This window comes from Pelophylax lessonae (assembly GCF_965119305.1).
Source record: "Pelophylax lessonae genome assembly, chromosome: 3".
NCBI classification, from domain to species: domain Eukaryota; kingdom Metazoa; phylum Chordata; class Amphibia; order Anura; family Ranidae; genus Pelophylax; species Pelophylax lessonae.
The window spans coordinates 230,071,798-230,090,057 of NC_138770.1; the positions used below are offsets into that span (position 1 = coordinate 230,071,798).

The following is an 18,260-nucleotide window of genomic DNA, read 5'->3' on the forward strand; positions in this document are numbered from 1 at the left end:
GTTTGTAATATGAAGTAGTCCGATGTAGACAGGGTAGTGGGGGGGTCTGTGTGCTCCATGCCGGTAGGATGAGGTGGCGGGGGTTGTTTTGACGAGGTGATGGTGCTCCGCCTCTCTCTCTCTGTCCCCGGTAGACGTCAGCCGGCTCATACAATGAGCAGAGCCATGTCCGGGAGAGCGGCTCTAACCACAGTACAGCCAGCTTCAGCACCACGGACAGCTCTGGGCTCTGCCAGCACTATGGGCTAAGCTTAGGTCAATCAGCAGTGCAGTCTTTGTTCTCAGCCCGATCTCACACATCCACAGGGAGGAGGAGGAGGAGGAGGAGGAGAGGGAGGAGGAGGATGGATGCTGTGGCCGGCTCCTTCTCCCCATGCTGCCAATGGGCCTGACCGGCAGGAACTGTCCGAGGTGCTGGAATGCTGAGTGCTGATCGCGGATTGTCTAGCCAGGTAGGCTCAGCCTTCTTTGTTCCCCCGACCGATCCATATTATAACAATAAGCATCCAGCGAGCAGAGACACGGTACACAGCAAGGGTGCCAGGAGGGAACCAGACTAAGGAGCAGGAACAAGCCAACCCCATCCATAGGTAATATCTTCTCCATTCCAATGAGGAGCCCCACACACCTCACAGACATTGCATTGGAGGCTCAGGCTGCAATCTTCTCCTCCATACTTCTCCCCTGTGCTGCTGGGGTACAGTCCAGGGTGGCTCACACCCATCATCTATTACCATTGTCTCTGCCAACCTGCTCAAGACAACTTTACAGGCCAAAGCCTTGACTGAGGACACTGCTAGGATACCAACCTTCAACCATGCAGGACTTCACACTGTGCACTACTTCTTGGTGAAATGCACTTTACATAAACAAAGACACCCCACAATACAAGGGGGTTCTATGGTGCTCCTCATACACTATACCCTATCTGATTGCACTGACTTCCACCCTGAGGAAGGCCTACAACTACTGGCCAACTAGGACATTCATTTCTGGTAGGTCTATCATTTCTCTATGCTTTATTATACTACTCTAACTGTGCCATACATGGCCGAGCTATAACTGTCTATCTATCCATCATTTATCTATCTATCTATCTATCTATCTATCTATCTATCTATCTATCTATCTATCTATCTATCTATCTATCCATCATTTATCTATCTATCTATCTATCTATCTATCTATCTATCTATCTATCTATCTATCTATCTATCCATCATTTATCTATCTATCTATCTATCTATCTATCTATCTATCTATCTATCTATCTATCTATCTATCTATCATCTATCTATCTATCTATCTATCTATCTATCTATCTATCTATCTATCTATCCATCATCTATCTATCTATCTATCTATCTATCTATCTATCTATCATTTATCTATCTATCTATCTATCTATCTATCTATCTATCTATCTATCTATCTATCTATCTATCTATCTATCTATCTATCTATCTATTTATCTATCTATCTATCTATCTATCTATCTATCTATCTATCTATCTATCTATCTATCTATCTATCATTTATCTATCTATCTATCTATCTATCTATCTATCTATCTATCTATCTATCTATCTATCTATCTGTCTGTCTGTCTGTCTGTCTGTCTGTCTGTCTATCTATCTATCTATCTATCTATCTATCTATCTATCTATCTATCTATCTATCCATCGTTTATCTATCTATCTATCTATCTATCTATCTATCTATCTATCTATCTATCTATCTATCATCTATCTCATACTCACTCTATCTATCTATCTATCTATCTATCTATCTATCTATCTATCTATCTATCTATCTATCTATCTATCTATCTATCTATCTATCTATCTATCTATATATCTATCTATCTATCTATCTATCTATCTATCTCATACTCACTGTATCTATCTATCTATCTATCTATCTATCTATCTATCTATCTATCTATCTATCTATCTATCTATCTATCTATCTATCTATCTATCTATCTATCTATCTATCATCTATCTCATACTCACTCTATCTATCTATCTATCTATCTATCTATCTATCTATCTATCTATCTATCTATCTATCTATCTATCTATCTATCTATCTAGTTACTTCACGCCCAGCATTAACTATAGATTTCATGAAACGTGTATATGTTGATGTTATTGTATACGCCATCTATGTATAATGTACTACAGGGGAATCCTTCTGTCAATAAAGCATCGTTTTCATGTAAATCATAAGCACACATTACTAGCTTGAAGTTTATGGTTAGTTTTGCCTTTCCCTTCCCTTGCATTCATATGTGCCACCTGCTCTTCATACTTCCCATAAACCTGTGCTAATAATGCTACTTTTCTAAGAACGATGCTATTACTCATAGAGCTTTGCTATAAAGATATGTTTCTACCCCGTACAATATAGTATGCCAGCTGGTAGGTTGTTTTGCTTTGGGACATTATGAATTATATATGATGGAAACATATGTGTTCATTTTAGTTCTGTAATGATGGGTTTATTTATAAGTTAGGATTTCTTGGGAAAATGATTGGGACAATAGAAGAAATAAATGCTATAAACGGTGTTGACACATACATAATGTAGAAATGGGCACAGCTAGCATTTGGCCAGCACAGGATTTTCCCAAGTTGCATATAGTACATGAAGGTTACTTTGTCTATGACACGCATGGAATATATCACATTATTCCTGCATAATTGCATTGCTGGTGCAATATTTTGCATTTACTATGATTAAGGTATTACTATGAAAAGCCCAATGTATAAGTAAATGTTTAGCAAATTGAGCCTACAATTTAGATAAGTTTGTGTGTACGGCATAGATATGGAAACCTACAGCAACCTCAGTTCATCTTTTAATTCCTCACATAAATCAAAATGTGATTGTATTAGTCAGGGTGTGTTGCACCATGATGCTTTTTGTACCATTTGATTTATTAAGCCTGATAGTGTTGGGGAAACTCATTCAACCTCCTTGGTGATAACCCAGAGCATTACTCAGGCTTTACTCTGGGTAACCATTTTTACATACTACTCCAAGCCCAAGAAAAGGAAAGGAGGCTGGGATCTTCAGGATGGCAAGCAGTGGAGGGATCAGTGAACATAAAATCTTTGATCCTGTAACTTTTGTAAACCCGGAAGTGCTCTCCTTTGAGTACTTCTGGGATCACGGCTGTCAAATTCTTTGGATCACGACTGTCAAATTATATTTCTGACCAGTGGTCAGAAATATAAACAAATTGAGAACCGTCTATACTCTGTAAGCAGTGCAGGGGAAAAATCAGATGTCAGCCCATTTGTAAAACGTGAGCCTTTTTGTATATGAGAGCTTCAGCATCCCATACATAGGGAGCAAAGGTGGGTTCACTTGACATGAATTGTGCTGCACTTGTCCACCTGTAGGATGTGTAAAGTCCTCACTCCAAGTGTAATACTTAGGAACTCTGTTTTATCCAGTTGATAAAAGTGAGATTCTAAACCCCAGATCAGTCATTGCAATTTGGAGAAGAAAATAAGAGGACATGGATTGATTTACTAAAGGCAAATAGACTTAGTCTTTGCTTAGCAAATGTGGCAAAGCTCTGCTGATTTCCATCATCCAATCATGTAATAGCATTTTTTTTAAAATATTGCTTGCACCAGATTGGGTATTCTTGTAAATCTTTACTACATTTACATTAATAAGAAAAAAAGTGTCTTTATGGGGGGAATTTGCTAAAGACAAATAGACCTGTGCACTTTGGAAGTGCAGTTGCACTCTGTAAGTCAGGGCTTGACAAACTTGTTGGAAATCTAGGAGCCAGCTAAAAAAGCTAGGAGCCATTTTTTTTTTTAAAACTAACAACAAAACTTTATTAACGAAGACAATCTCTCTGCTGACCCTCGCTGAGCAGGCGGATGACAGGTCCGTGTCCGCTCCGCTATGCAGAGTGAACACAGACACAGTCCCACTCTCCTCTGTGGGGAAATCGGATAGAAACTAACCACCTTTCCATTTTCATCCGATCTGATCTGCCAGACAGATGTAAATTAGGATGACCATCGATTTGTTTTTAGCGAACAGCATCAGATTGGGGGGCAGCATGTGTCCGCTGACATCCACCGCTCCATAGAGGAAACTGGAGGGTAGGATCAGGTCTGCTTGAAAAACCGGCAGGCGAACCTGATCAGACAGCCCGTGTAAAAGGGGCTTTCAGCTGTGTGGCTGCTGCATGGCAAGGAGAGAGTACAACACTGAAGAGAATGAAAAAGAATAAAAATTAATTTAAAAAAAATAAATAAATTTTTTTAGAAAACTGTTTCCTTCTTTGTGGGGGTTAAATGGAACCGAGGCCATTCCAACCAGCTGCTCAACACTCTCTTTCCACTCACCATTAAGCAAAGGGTGCCAGATCATGCCCTCCAACACCCTCTTCCCTCTTGGACAGGAGATGTCAGAGGGGGACAGTGAGAGCAGGCAGGGGAAGTCCTCAGCACTGTCAGTGGAGGTACCAGAAGAGGGCGCCAGTTTCCCAGGCCGATGTAAGCATCTTGTTACAGCAGGCTGCAAAGCTGCAGCCTCAATTACCTTCCGGCGTGGCATCATAGTGCACAGACCCACGGAAGGGGGGGGGTGCATGGGGACAAGACACCTGCCGCATTGTAGTTTAGACACTAGGCCCCTTATTTTAGTCGCCAATGCGACCTGGCACCTGGGGTTTGTCAAGCCCTGCTGTAAGTGCAGTTTCTCCAGAGTTTAGTAAATGAGGGGAAGCTTTGCTGACTTCCATCATCAAATCATGTGCAAGAAAAAATGCTGTTTTTATTTTCCTTGTGTGTGATTGGTTATTCTTTGCAAAGTGAAGCTTCACTTCATTTACTAAGCTGTGGGGCAACTGCACTTGCAGACTGGACCTTTAGTAATTCAACCCCAGTGTGTCGCAACACTTTGCCAGCAGTCACAATGCACTATATACAAACACTATATACAAACACTACAAGCTGCTGACAGCAGCTATTTTTGAACAAGTGCTAAATTCATTGATTTATAATAGATTTCTAAAATTGTGTCAACGTGAAACATGGTTCTTTGGGATGAACAGTTTAACTCCAGATGGACTGAATGGGATTTATTTACTAAAGCTGGAGAGTGGAAAATCAGGCTCACTTCTGCATAGAAACCAATCAGCTTCCAGGTTTTATAGCCAAAGCTTAATTGAACAAGCTGAGGTTAGAAGCTGATTGGTGTCTATGCAGAAATGAGCCTGATTTTCCACTCTCCAGCTTTAGTAAATAAACCCCAGTGAGACAACTGAAGACCACTAATAAGAATGTTTTTGTTTTGTTCTTTACTTTTACGAGGTTGTGTTATTGTAGGTGTTCTTTTATTCACTGTCCCTGTCATTTTTATTTTATTGCTTTTATCTGTCAGTTACTGCCATCCACATTTTTATGCTGCTTTTAGTTAAACGTTATCCACAGGCTTAATATACATGCATTTCCTTAGCCTATTATTCCATTATAAATTCAGGTACCCTCATAAACATGTACAACTTGACATTCCTCATATATTTCAGCCACCGTCACTAGTCTACACACATCTTCCTCACATATCACCCTGTTCTGGTACTATACTTCATTTTTGCTAGCATTGTATAATCAGCTCCCTGCTGATTGTAGTTCCATATTATCCGTGTGTACACATTCCCCTAGTCATGGTCACTAGACTTTCCTTAATTTACATACAGCACATCAGTTCTCTACCCCTCCTTCTTCTAGCCCCACTACTTTCTCCCAACCACCTTGATGATTCCTTTCAGACACTTATACATGACTCCACCATGCATTTGGTTGCTTAAAGCAGAACTTTACCCATAACAACTTGATTTTAAAAAATGTTCTTTAGCAAGGAACATACATTCCACATTATAAATGATGATACCAAAATTGGTGTATGCTGTAAATTGCCTCCAGTATTGCTCCTGTTTCTTCTTGCTGGAGGCTGCCATTTTGCTAAAGTCCAGAGCCTCTGAACAGCAGTAAATCATGAAATTAAACCTATCGATTTAACGGTTTAAAAAAAAAACAGTTACATTCTTGGAATGCTGGGATTGCTAACTGTCACATTTGCTTATGTCCTCCACCAAACTGTCCAACCATCAAATGGCTGGTGTTATAACTGATCTACAACTGCTATGGTGATCAAACAGAAGCAGCTTCCTTGTCTGTAAAGGATAGGAGTGTTTAATTCCGCTTTAAGGCTGTCAGCAGATTGACCTCTACAAACTCGGCACTGCCTAAAAATAGAGAGCAACTGAGCATGTGCAGAGCAGAGTGAGACGGTGTTTACACTGTCTCACTCTGCTCTGCACATGCTCATTGCACATGCTCAGCTGCTCTCCATTTTTTGGCACATTTGAAGGTCACTAAAAGTGGTTATAAACAAACTGTTCAGGTCTGCAAAGCAAGCACTTACAAATGTTTATGTGAGGTGTGCAGTGTGTGCGGCGGCAATAATGCAATGCAAAACTTGTATTGAAGCAATTCAGCAACAATTCACAGCAATCTTGGTGAGCATGCTGCCCAGGTGGGTGTACTAACCCTAACAGCATTAAATGAACAAATTCCAGCCGGACAGACAGCATCTATTGAGAGGGGACAGAATATGGTCTGGCCATTTTGTGCCCAATTGGGAAGGTGTCCAGAAGGGTTGCGCCCCTCTGCTTTCCCTCCTTGTCAGGAACCTTTCCCTACCGCTAGCACTTTCTCCACCAGTCAGGGTACTTTTCTCTATGCTGTCCACTCACATAAAAGTATGCCAAACCCGGGAGCCAGGGTCTTAAGTAGACTCTACCTGATCCAAGATGGCTGCCAGTTTCACATCGGGCATTGCTTCTTCAATTACCCAGGAAACCATAGAGGAACAGTGCTCCTCATGACTTCCTCTCCAGCTGCTGAGCTGCTACTGCTGAGCGCCATCTGCCGTGGAGAAAATAAACAGCACCTGCCTACAAATGGATCTGAATTCATCCTGATTTGTTCAATGTACATTTGCACTCTAGATTTTTAGAAGCATTTACAAGCTCAATGTTTATATATGCTTACCATATCAAAAAGAATTTGCATTCATTGTCTATTTAGTATTGGTTTTGTGGAGTTGAATGTAGCTGAACGGATGTAGCTGCATGTAAATGGGGTCTAAATGCATGTAAACTTCCTTTAAAGCCGGAACATCTAAATGCTGGAAAAGTGATCTGGAAAGCATAAAAATTATTTTTACTTCCCAGATGATTTCTCATACGATTAGAAAAGCTAAATGTAGCAGTGCCAGTGTGAATGAGCCATGCGTGTTCGCTCATACCCACCCAGTGTTTTTGTGTGTGGGCTGGTGCCGTTGTGCATCAGCCAGGAGGGGCAGTGCAATGTACTGTTTCAGAGCATCTCACTGTTTTATTTATTTTTTTACTTTTTTTTTTTAACTAATTGTAGGTTGTTTAACTAAATATAGCTTTTTTTTTCTTTTTATTAATTACCTTTTTACAGCTTTCTTCCTTCCACTTCTATATTTCTCCTCTAGGTCCCTGCCTGTAGACTCCTGGGATATGAATGCCATATGTCCTAGAAGTCTTCAGGCAACTCTGAGAGCACTGGGTGGGCTGGAACGGGATTGGTAGCACCTGTGCACTCAGAGCTCTAACCATGAATTGTATTTTTTACAATACCATGGCAACATGTATATAATATGGTTTACCAGCTAGAGCGCTGAGTGTACAGGTGTAGGATCCACCACTGTATCATCATGATAGGGCGGCAGAGAATACCAGGAAAAAACATACGGATAACTCTCTGTTCTTAATTAAGAGAAAGAGGGGAAGAAAAGAAAGAAAGGGAAAGATTTTTTCCCTTTCCCCCCATATCCCCTCGAAAAATGGGCCTTGAAACGGTAACTCCCAAATGGTATATAAAACCAATACAAATATATTGATTAAAAAGAACAAAAATTTATTTTTAATGAATATACAAAGACATATACATAACCTAATCCAAAGCAGGGTCACAGTGGTAAGAAGATCCCTGTAACATAAAATTACATCAAAAAGAAATAATTCAGCAGATATAAAGTAAGCCAACATGTTTCGCTGTAGGGGTATTCTGCTTCTTCAGGACTTTATTGCTGCATGTATTTCACAAATGTCATACACATGGGGGGTAAAGAAGAACAAACATTGTTGGGTATGTCCCAGCTAAGGGGAGACCATAAAAAGTGTGCATCCGGTGCCTCAGGTTCCCCAAAGGGGCTGCCTAGCTGAGAGAATATAAAACAAACTCCCGGCTACAAGGCAGAAGGTCTGTTAGCTCAATCAACACCAGGAATAGGTTATCATATCCACCTTAGCATGAATGAATTGACAGCCAGGTCTGAGCATAATGGAAACCGAATAGCATGATGCCTTGGTCTCCAAAGACCCCACCAAGAACACCACACATAGCTCTGTGTTCTTACTGCAAAGGGCTGCCAGCAGTGGTGGCCCATCCATTGGGGGCACAGGGGCGCCGCCCCCCCCCCTATCCATGAAATCGGCCCCCTAATCTACATGCAGGGCGCCGGACGCATGGATTCCAATGGGTTTTTTTTTTTTTAAAGCACGTGATTAGAGCCAGAGGCTCTAATAGACTTAAAAAAAGGGTGCGCTCAGGGCGCAGAGCACTGCGCCCTGAGCCCACCCAGTTGTGTGACAATAGTGAATGAATATTCGCTATTGTCACATGGATTCTCCTCCTGGCCAATCAGGAAGCGGGTCCTGAGTCCCGTTTGCCGATTGGCTGAAAGGAGAAGCCATCCTATTGGTGAAGGAGGAGGGAGGAGACGCAGGGGAAGCCTGACCCACGGAGGAGACTGAGGTGGAAGCTGCCGCTGCTGCTGCCTGCCCTCCCTCCACATGTCAGTCCAGGGTGAGTGAGCTGGCGACCGTGGGGGAGGGGGTATGGTGTGCGGGCTGGAGCTGGTTTGGTCCTGGGGGGAGGCGGGTATGGTGTGCGGGCTGGAACTGGTGTGGTCCGTCTGACACCCTCCCCCCCGGCCCCTTGGAGCACCAGCCGCCACTGGCTTCCAGTATATAACCAAGGAATACCAAAGTTTAAATGTGCCCACAAAAATAATCAACTACATTTAACCACTTAAGCCCCGGAAGATTTTACCCCTTTCCTGACCAGGGCCTATTTTGCAATTCGGCACTGCGTGACTTTAACGGACAATTGCGCGGTTGGGGCGACGCTGTACCTAAACGAATTTGACGTCCTTTTTTCCCACAAACAGAGCTTTCTTTTGGTGGTATTTGATCACTTGTGCGATTTTTTGATCATGTGCTATAAACAAAAAAAGAGCATCAATTTTGCAAAATTAACAATATTTTTCACATTTGTTTATATGAAATTCCCCCCAAAAAATGTAAAAATCAAAGTTTTTTAACATTTTAGGTCAATTTGTTTATGCTACATATGTTTGGTAAACAAAAACGCAAAAAGTGTATTTTGATTGGTTTGCGCAAAAGTTATTGCGTTTACTAACTAAGGGAAAGATTTTTGTCATTTTTGTTGTTTTTTTTTTTAACGAGTAATGGCGGCGATCTGCGATTTATTTTGCGGGACTGCGACGTTGCGGCGGACAGATCGAACCCTTGACTGACATTTTTGACACTTTTGGGGTTACCAGTGACATTACTACAGTAATCAGTGCTATACATATGCACTGTTACTGTAAAAATTACACTGGCAGTGAAGGGGTTAACTTTTTTTGGAGAGAGAGGGGTTAAGTGTGTCCCTAAGGGTGTGATTATAACTGTGATTGGATGTGGCTACTGGTGTAAGAACAGAGATCAACGGTCCTACATAGCAGAACCGTATGATCTCCATTCTTACACAGGGAAGAATGACCGGCGGCTTGTTTACATTAGCCGCCTGCCATTCTCCCAATGTAACGGATGATCGCAAGTGCCCGACGGACATCGGGTCCTCCGGGCACACGCGCGGGGGGGCCCGTGACCGAGCGGGAGCGTGCCTCCGGCAGCGCGCGCTCGCTCCCTAGAGCCTCACAGGCTAGCGACGTAGCCCTACGTCGCTTTGCCTGTGAGGGGCTGACCCCGCAGTATATAGTCGTGCGGCGGTCGGCAAGTGGCTAACAATATCTATTTTTGTTTTTTTACAACATTTTTATTGATGTCTTTATTGTGTAGCAACATTCATTTTCTGCAGAAAATACTTGGTGATCCTGCCAGTTTCCTTCTTTTCCTAAACCATTCTTACCAGAATGGAAGTAGATCCATACTGGCATTTTCAGTTTGCATCCCTTTAGTTCAAGCTTCAGGGCCCCATGCTGATGCAGGGTGTGCATGAGGCTCCGTGGTCATTTTGGCTGACATGCCCTCTGCCCAACACATCTTGATTTGATTGACATAATGGTCTATACCCTATAGCACTGCCTGCTCTCTATTACAGCAGTTACACCCTCCGATCTTAGGAGGAGGAATGAGAGGAGCAGCTGTGGTTTTGTTTTGTTTAGATTCGTTAATGTAGTTATTTCGTTTTGTTAAATTCGGTTGATTTGTTCAGTTCGTATTTGGGATTCGGAATTCGTTTTATGTCTTTTTCAAATTTTCTTCAAATTTACCGATTTTTTTCTATTTGAAACGTTTGAATCAATAAATTTTGAATCGGTTGAATCAAAAACTTTAGATGTTTTTTTTCGATTCGAATGTGGCAAAGTGAACAAACAAAAGAAAAATCTTCATCAAATGATTACAATGACTTTAAATCACCTTTGGTTTAATAAATAGAGCATTATTTAAAAATGGTACTCTAATCACACACTGAAATTAAATTAAATTAGAATTTCCGAAATTCAGGCAAATTTCGTTTCATTCGAAGCATTCAGTAAACATAGGTTATAATGTAATTCAGGTATCCGGAAATATTCGAATCTCCGAATAACGAAAAATTTGTCTGAATATTTATTCGGAACTAAACTAACCAAACATGTCTACGCGATGCCACTAATAACTTACCTATCAGCTGCTGCAACCACAAATTGTGTTCCTACACTCCTAAGGCTCCATTCACACCTGAGCGTATCAATTTTCAGGCATTTTTTGGCTATTTTTCAGGCCTTTTTTTAGGCATTTTTCGTGTCTTTTTTTAGGCATTTTTTGGGTGTTTTTCACGCGTTTTTTGCAGGCCTTTGGAGGCAGGCATTGACATCTGACCAAAAACGCTTCTAATCTGCCCAAAGAAAAAGTGTACTTTTTTGAGCTTCTGTCGTTGTGCTTTAGGCGACAAAACGCTCATATGTGAACAGGGGCCATTGAAATGAATGGAATTTTGCTTGTTGGGCGTTTTGGAACTTCAGAGATGAGCATTTTACGAGCTAAAAAATGCTCAGGTGTGAACAGGGCCTAAACGTAAAATAAATATTTAATATATGGTTGCGCTGCTCAAGAAATGAATATAAATAAAGTAAAAAAAATAAGAAAATAAAAAATAATTAAGTGTTTAAAAAAAAAATTCTGTGTCTGTTCAATAAAACTATTTCATTATGAACTCAATAATAGACTGAAATTTGTGCAAACTTTACCTGTTAAACATATAGTCCCATTCACCAACATACAATGTCCATATGATACTTTGGATCCCAAATGTAAAGTTAAATCTACTTTAATTAATTCACCACTGGTTTTGTCCCTTTGCATCAAATGAAAAGTCCATTGGGTATGACGAATAACAAAAGTCCATATAAAGTGCAAGGCAAGTGTGTCTTCTCTTTTAAATCCCCACATGTGACGCCTGAATAAAAGTAAAAAATAAAAGTAACATCTGATATTTTTAGAAGAATGCTTTGTTATTTACCAATTAAAATTTGAATTTCTACAGGAAATCCAGACTCCTACATCTGAACGCGGCCAAGGCCTGTATTCCTAGTGCATGGAAATGTAGCTCACCTCCAACTGTGAGACAGTGATTTGCCAGGGGGAAAGATATACAGGAAAAAAAGATCTCACAGTGGGACAAGAACTCTGAAGTGAATGAGAAATGACTTAAAATACTATTTCAGATACAATCAATGGTTGTGAGCCATTGTTTCCTGCTGCGGCAGGTTGGCTCTGTCCTGTGAAATGACGTATCTGTATGTCGCTAAGCTGGGGCGCGCGTATTGACCCATTCGCCACATTGGAAGCTGATCAGCGGGTCTGACGGCTGTGATTGCCGTCAGGCACCGCAATCGCTCCTCGTGGAGACAGAACGGCAGTCTGCCATAGTAAGCACAGCAGACTGCTGTTCTTTCAGTGATGAACACAGGGATCCTGTGTTCCTCTTATTTATGAACACAGGTCTCTGTGTTCATTCAGAAAGCCCATCCCCCCACAGTTAGAAATCACCCCCTAGGGACACATTTAATCCTTTGATTGCCCCGGGTGTTAATCCTTTCTCTGCTAGTGTCATTATTTCAGTAACTGTGCATATTTCTAGCACTGATTACTGTAGCAAAGTTACCGGTCCCCCCAAAAGTGTTAAAAATGTTAATTAATACATATCTTTTGGTCTTGTCCTAAAATATAAAACTTTTGGAAAAAAGTTAAAGAAATTATGCAAAAATTTTCAGAAATAAAGATACCAGAAGAGCCAGCTTTCTTCCTTCTACAATTAAGTAAAATACCAGTGGAAAGATATAGGAGATCTATATTATGTCATTTAGCAAATGCAGCGAGATCTTGTATACCTACTAACTGGAAAAAACAAACACCACCAACAATAGAATGTTGGATACGTAAAGTAGAAGAAATAAATAAAATGGAAGATTTAGTCCTGACAGCTCAACATAAAAGAGAAAAATACTTAGAAACATGGAATGCATGGAATAACTTTTTAGCAATAAATTAGAGAAGAATCTCTGTGGAAGAGGATTTGATAGACCCATGAGAAATAAGCTATTGAACTCGACAGGAAGAGGAGGAGATAAATACCCCTACCTTTTTTTTTCTCCTTTTCTTTTTTTTTGGGGTAGATTTTGTTTAGAGGGATAGAACACTAGGGTGAGATGAATTTACGAGAATAGGAAAGAAAGTCAATTAATTAAGAATAAGACTTGATTATAACAAATATTGTTTGCTTTCCTGGATGTTTGTTATCACTAAAAAATGTAATAAAATATATAATTGAAAAAAAAAAATGTTAGTTAAGGGTCTGATCTGTCCACCACAATGTTGCAGTCCTGCTAAAAATCGTAGATCACCGCCATCACTAATAAATAAATAAATAAAAATGACATAAATCTTTATCCTAGTTTGTAGGCGCAATAACTTTTTCACAAACTGATCAATATACGCTTATTGGGATTTTTTTTTTACCAAAAATATGTAGCAGAATACAAATTGGTCTAAAATGATGAAAACATTTGATTTTTACTTTTTTTTTGGGGGGGGGGGGGGTGGAATGTTATATAGCAGAAAGTGAAAAATATTGTTTTGTTTTTTTTTTTTTTTCAGAATTGTCGCTATTTTTTTGTTTATAGTGCAAAAAATAAAAATCGCACAGGTGATCAAATACTACCAAAAGAAAGCTTTATTTGTGAGAAAAGGACATCAATTGTATTTGGGTACAGCATCCCATGACTGCGCAATTGTCAGTTAAAGTAACACAGTGCCGTATCGCAAAAAATGGCCGGGTCAGGAAGGGGGCGAATCCTTCCGGCCAGAAGTGGTTAAGAGTGAAACACTTTCTGCTTTAAGAGATCAAGCGCCCCACACCTTTCTTTATGAATCCCTCCTCTGGTTGAGCATTATTCTCCCAATTGTCTCTGTCCATACAAGACTTTAGAGTACACCTCTCCCACTTACTTTAACCACTTGCGACCGGTCACGTTGACCGTACTGCGGCAAAGTGGCTCGATTCCGTCCAGCGACGTAGACCTACTCCTCCCCTTGTAGGCGGTGCTCGCGCGCTGCCAGAGGCGCTCTCCCGCTGTTTTCAGTCACAGCGGGAGTCGGGCCAGGGGAGGAGCAGTGGTGATCGCCGCTGCTCTTCCCCGATCGTCGGGGAATCAAGTTTGGAGATCCGCCGCTTGTGTTAACAGAGCGGGCGGATCTCCTAAGTGACAGACAGTGACAGATTGCAGGGTTCAGCATAGCTGAACATGCGATCTGTCCCTGTGTCACTCAGTCACCTCCCCCCACACACGTTAGTAAGCACCAGGCATACATTAACCCCTCCCTCTCCAATAAAATTAACCCCTTCACTGCCAGTGTCATTTTTACAGTAACAGTGCATATTTATAGCACTGATTACTGTAGAAATGTCACTGGTACCCCCAAAAGTGTCAAAAATGTCAGTCAAGGGTCCGATCTGTCCGCCGCAATGTCGCAGTCCCACAAAAAAAATCGCAGATCGCCGCCATTACTCGTTAAAAAAAAACACCAAAAATTACAGAAATCTTTCCTTTAGTTAGTAAACGCAATAACTTTTTGCGCAAACCAATTAAAATACGCTTATTGTGATTTTTTTTTACCAAACATAGGTAGCAGAAAACAAATTCGCCAAAAATTTAAAAAAATTTAGATTTTTACATTTTTTTTGGGGGAATTTCATATAAAAAATTTTAAAAATATTGTTATTTTTTCAAAATTTACGCTCTTATTTTGTTTATAGCGCAAAAAGTAAAAATCGCACAGGTGATCAAATACCACCAAAAGAAAGCTCTGTTTATGGGAAAAAAAGGACGTCAATTTCGTTTGGGTACGGTGTCGCACGACCGCGCAATTGTCAGTTAAATTCGCACAGTGCCGAATCACAAAAAGTGGCCTGGACGTAAGACAGCAAAATCCTCCGGTGGTAAAGTGGTTAATAATGTCATGTTTTATGGTAGACGTTAGGTCCAGAAGTCAGCCATAACTTCTGATATTTAATTAGAACCTTGGAGCTTTTATATCTTATAATATAAAAATAACTCTATTAAAAACCCTTTTATGGTATAGTAGAGACCAGGAACATTTCTTATAAGAACAACCACCTTTATCATACTTTGAGAGGCAATATAAAAATATAATTTGAAAGCACTGAGCGTTGGAAAAGCACCTGTGTTACTATAGCAGCCATCTAGACTCAAAGTTAAATGAAGTATCTGATTGGTTAGATGTCATACTCTTCTGTTCCTCAGTGTTTATTCAAGGTCTTAGTTTTAAGTGCAGATGAACAGATTTTTTTATATAATTACAGAATGTATTTGCTGTCAAACAACATAAGGCAAGATAGGATTTGAAATATGGCACAGAGTTTGAAAATTCCATTTTAATCATGGAAGTAATTAAATGAAGAACATTTTAGTGAGATCTCAATAGCAGTGTACCTTTGATCTTCTGCAACATCGTATTGTAATCATGTGATCAGTTTGCATTAGTAATCTCATATCATATCTAGCAGCCTTATAATGACTGCCGGTGCAGGTGTCTAGGTTACCTCTAATAATATATTAAAGTGAAATAAAACCTCTGCCGTTTTTAAACCTTTTTTATTGTTCTCCTGGAGCATTTATCCATAATGTGCTAGTATGCACAGCATATTAGCACAGTATGGCATGTGATCCTATCCAGTACTCCGCTGTCTTCCTTTTGGATTCTGAACCTTTGGCCACTTGGTTTCCCAGGCCGCGATGACGTCACTCGCGTGTACCATGGATCATAAACGCCGACAGGGCTTTATAACAGAAGAAAACAATAAGGTCTTATCTATCATATACTGTACAGCCCAGAGGTGGGGGACTTGAGTCACATGACTTGACTTAAGTCACCAGTTTAAGGACTTGAGACTTGCTTGATTAAAATTAATAAAAGACTCGATTTGACTTTGACTTGGTATTCATGACTTGAGACTTGAGACATATGACTCGAAATGACTTTACTTTTTTAAGTTATTAAATATTTGCATTTTCTCAAGATGTGTTAAAGCAAAATGAATGTGCCTGTTATGTTTCTCACACCACAGTCACTTATAACACCTCAGTGTGTTCTGATTTTTAGGACACTGGCTGTTTAACAATGGAAATTCTTAACATGTTTTTAGTGACTGTGGTGTTGAAACATGACCGGACGAAGGAATTTGGAGCTGTTTAGGCATTCAAAGTGTTTCTTTAATATACCAAGAAAAAAGCACTAAGCAGTTTTGTTAATGTTGAAAATAAAACAAAATCTTTCCTGACCACTGACTTTTAACTGATTTAAAGGTGAAAATTGGGGTAGATCAGTATTTTGACTTGATTTGTGACTTGACCAAAATAAATGACTTGACTTTACTTCTAGCTGGGACTTGACTTGCTTGCTTTTCGTCACAGTAACTTGGGACTTGCCTGAGACTTGATGGTTAAGACTTGAGACTTGCTTGTGACTTGCACATGTGTGACTTACTCCCATGTCTGGAACAGCCTACCTGTCAGACGTTTATTTCTTTTTTAGGTGTGATTCAACTTGTTTATAGACGTGACACGAATGTGCATGCCTCTAAAAAGCAATTTTCCACAGTCATTTTAAAATCTACTTCCTGACTGAACTGATGTCATGCACACATAGTCTTGCAGTCATTGTAGAAATTGTCCAGCATGATGATGAATTCCTTTGTCCATAAAGAGCTCTGCTCATGTGCCCATTTTATTACTGTCTAGTTAAAGCAGAACCACACTGCATCTGAGCATCACAAGCCAAAAACACTATTTAACCGCATACTGCGGCAGGCTGGCCTGGCTACGCGAACCGCCGTACCTGTACGGCAGTTCATGGGGGGCACGCGCCCGCCCCCATTAGGAAGCGGGGATGCCGCTCCATGGGACCAACGGCACCGATTGCCACCAGGCACCCACGATCTCTCCCCACTGAGAGAGAACAATGGTCTGCTGTTGTAAACACAGCAGACCATTCTTCTCTCTGGAATGATCACAGAGTGCCTGTGATCCTTCTATTTAGGATCACAGGTCTCTGTGTTGATTCCAAAAGTACTTTCCCATACAGAAAACACTCCCTTAGGCTCACACTTAACCCTTTGATCACCCCTGTGTTAACCCCTTCCCTGCCAGTGTCATTATTACAGTAACAGTGCATATTTTTAGCACTGATTACTGTAGAAATGTCACTGGTACCCCCAAAAGTGTCAAAAATGTCAGTTAGGGGTCCGATCTTTCCGCTGCAATGTTGCAGTCCCGCTAAAAATCGCAGATTGCCGCCATTACTATTAAAAAAAAAAAAAAATTCGTAAATCTTTCCCCTAGTTTGTAGACGCGATAACTTTTGCGCAAACCAAGCAAAATACACTTATTGGGACATTTTTTTTACCAAAAATATGTAGCAGAATACAAAATGGCCTGAAAGGATGAAAATATTTGATTTTTAAATTTTTTGGGGAATGTTATATAGCAGAAAGGGAAAAATATTGTTTTTTTTTTTTTCATAATTATCACTCTTTTTTTGATTATAGCACAAAAAATATAAATCGCACAGGTGATCAAATACTACCAAAAGAAAGCTCTATTTGTGGGAAAAAAAGGACATTCGTTTTATTAGGGTACAGCGTTACACAACCGCGCAATTGTCAGTTAAAGTGACGCAGTGCCGAATCGCAAAAAATGGCCTGGTGATTAAAGAGGTTGTAAACCTCATAAATAAAAAATTAAAAAAAGAAAAACCTGAAAGACAAAGGCATCATGAGCTAGTATGCATCACATACTAGCTCATTATGAAATACTTGCGTTAAAACGAAGCCCCCGCAGTGCTGCCCGCTCACCTGTAACACCGCAGACATTTTCGGTCATCCTACTTCCTGGTTCGCGTCCTCCGGGCCATCTGATTGCGCGCGGGAGCCGCCGTCCACGACACAGGGGTCTGAAGAAACGGCACGGGTGGCCGTTCCTTCAGAGCACATGCGCGGATGATGTCATCGGCTGCATGTAAGGTAAATATCTCCTAAACGGTGCAAGTTTAGGAGATATTTACAGTACCTATAGGTAAGACTTATTATAGGCTTACCTATAGACACTAGTCATTAAGGGGGGTTTACAACCTCTTTAAGGGGACAAAACCTTCCAGTCCCAAAGTGGTTAAATTATTTGTAATATTAAAAGCAACCTCCCCCATTCTTCTATGTCTCCATGATTTATTTTGCTGAGAAATTACTTTGAAAAATACCTTTAAGCATTTCTAGCATTGGCCACCCTAAGTAAGGGAAGAGGTTTTGCGTAGCATTCAC

General features: G+C 40.5%; 1 protein-coding gene across 1 annotated transcript in view; it reads left to right on the forward strand.

The window, feature by feature from the left end:
- Nucleotides 1–314: 314 nt before the first annotated feature.
- NYAP2 (neuronal tyrosine-phosphorylated phosphoinositide-3-kinase adaptor 2) overlaps nt 315–18,260 on the forward strand; it is a 323,386-nt gene continuing 305,440 nt past the window's right edge. The window contains exon 1 of the mRNA XM_082249989.1: nt 315–452. The gene's annotated coding sequence lies outside the window, so the exon portion shown is untranslated. The remainder of the gene's footprint in view (nt 453–18,260) is intronic.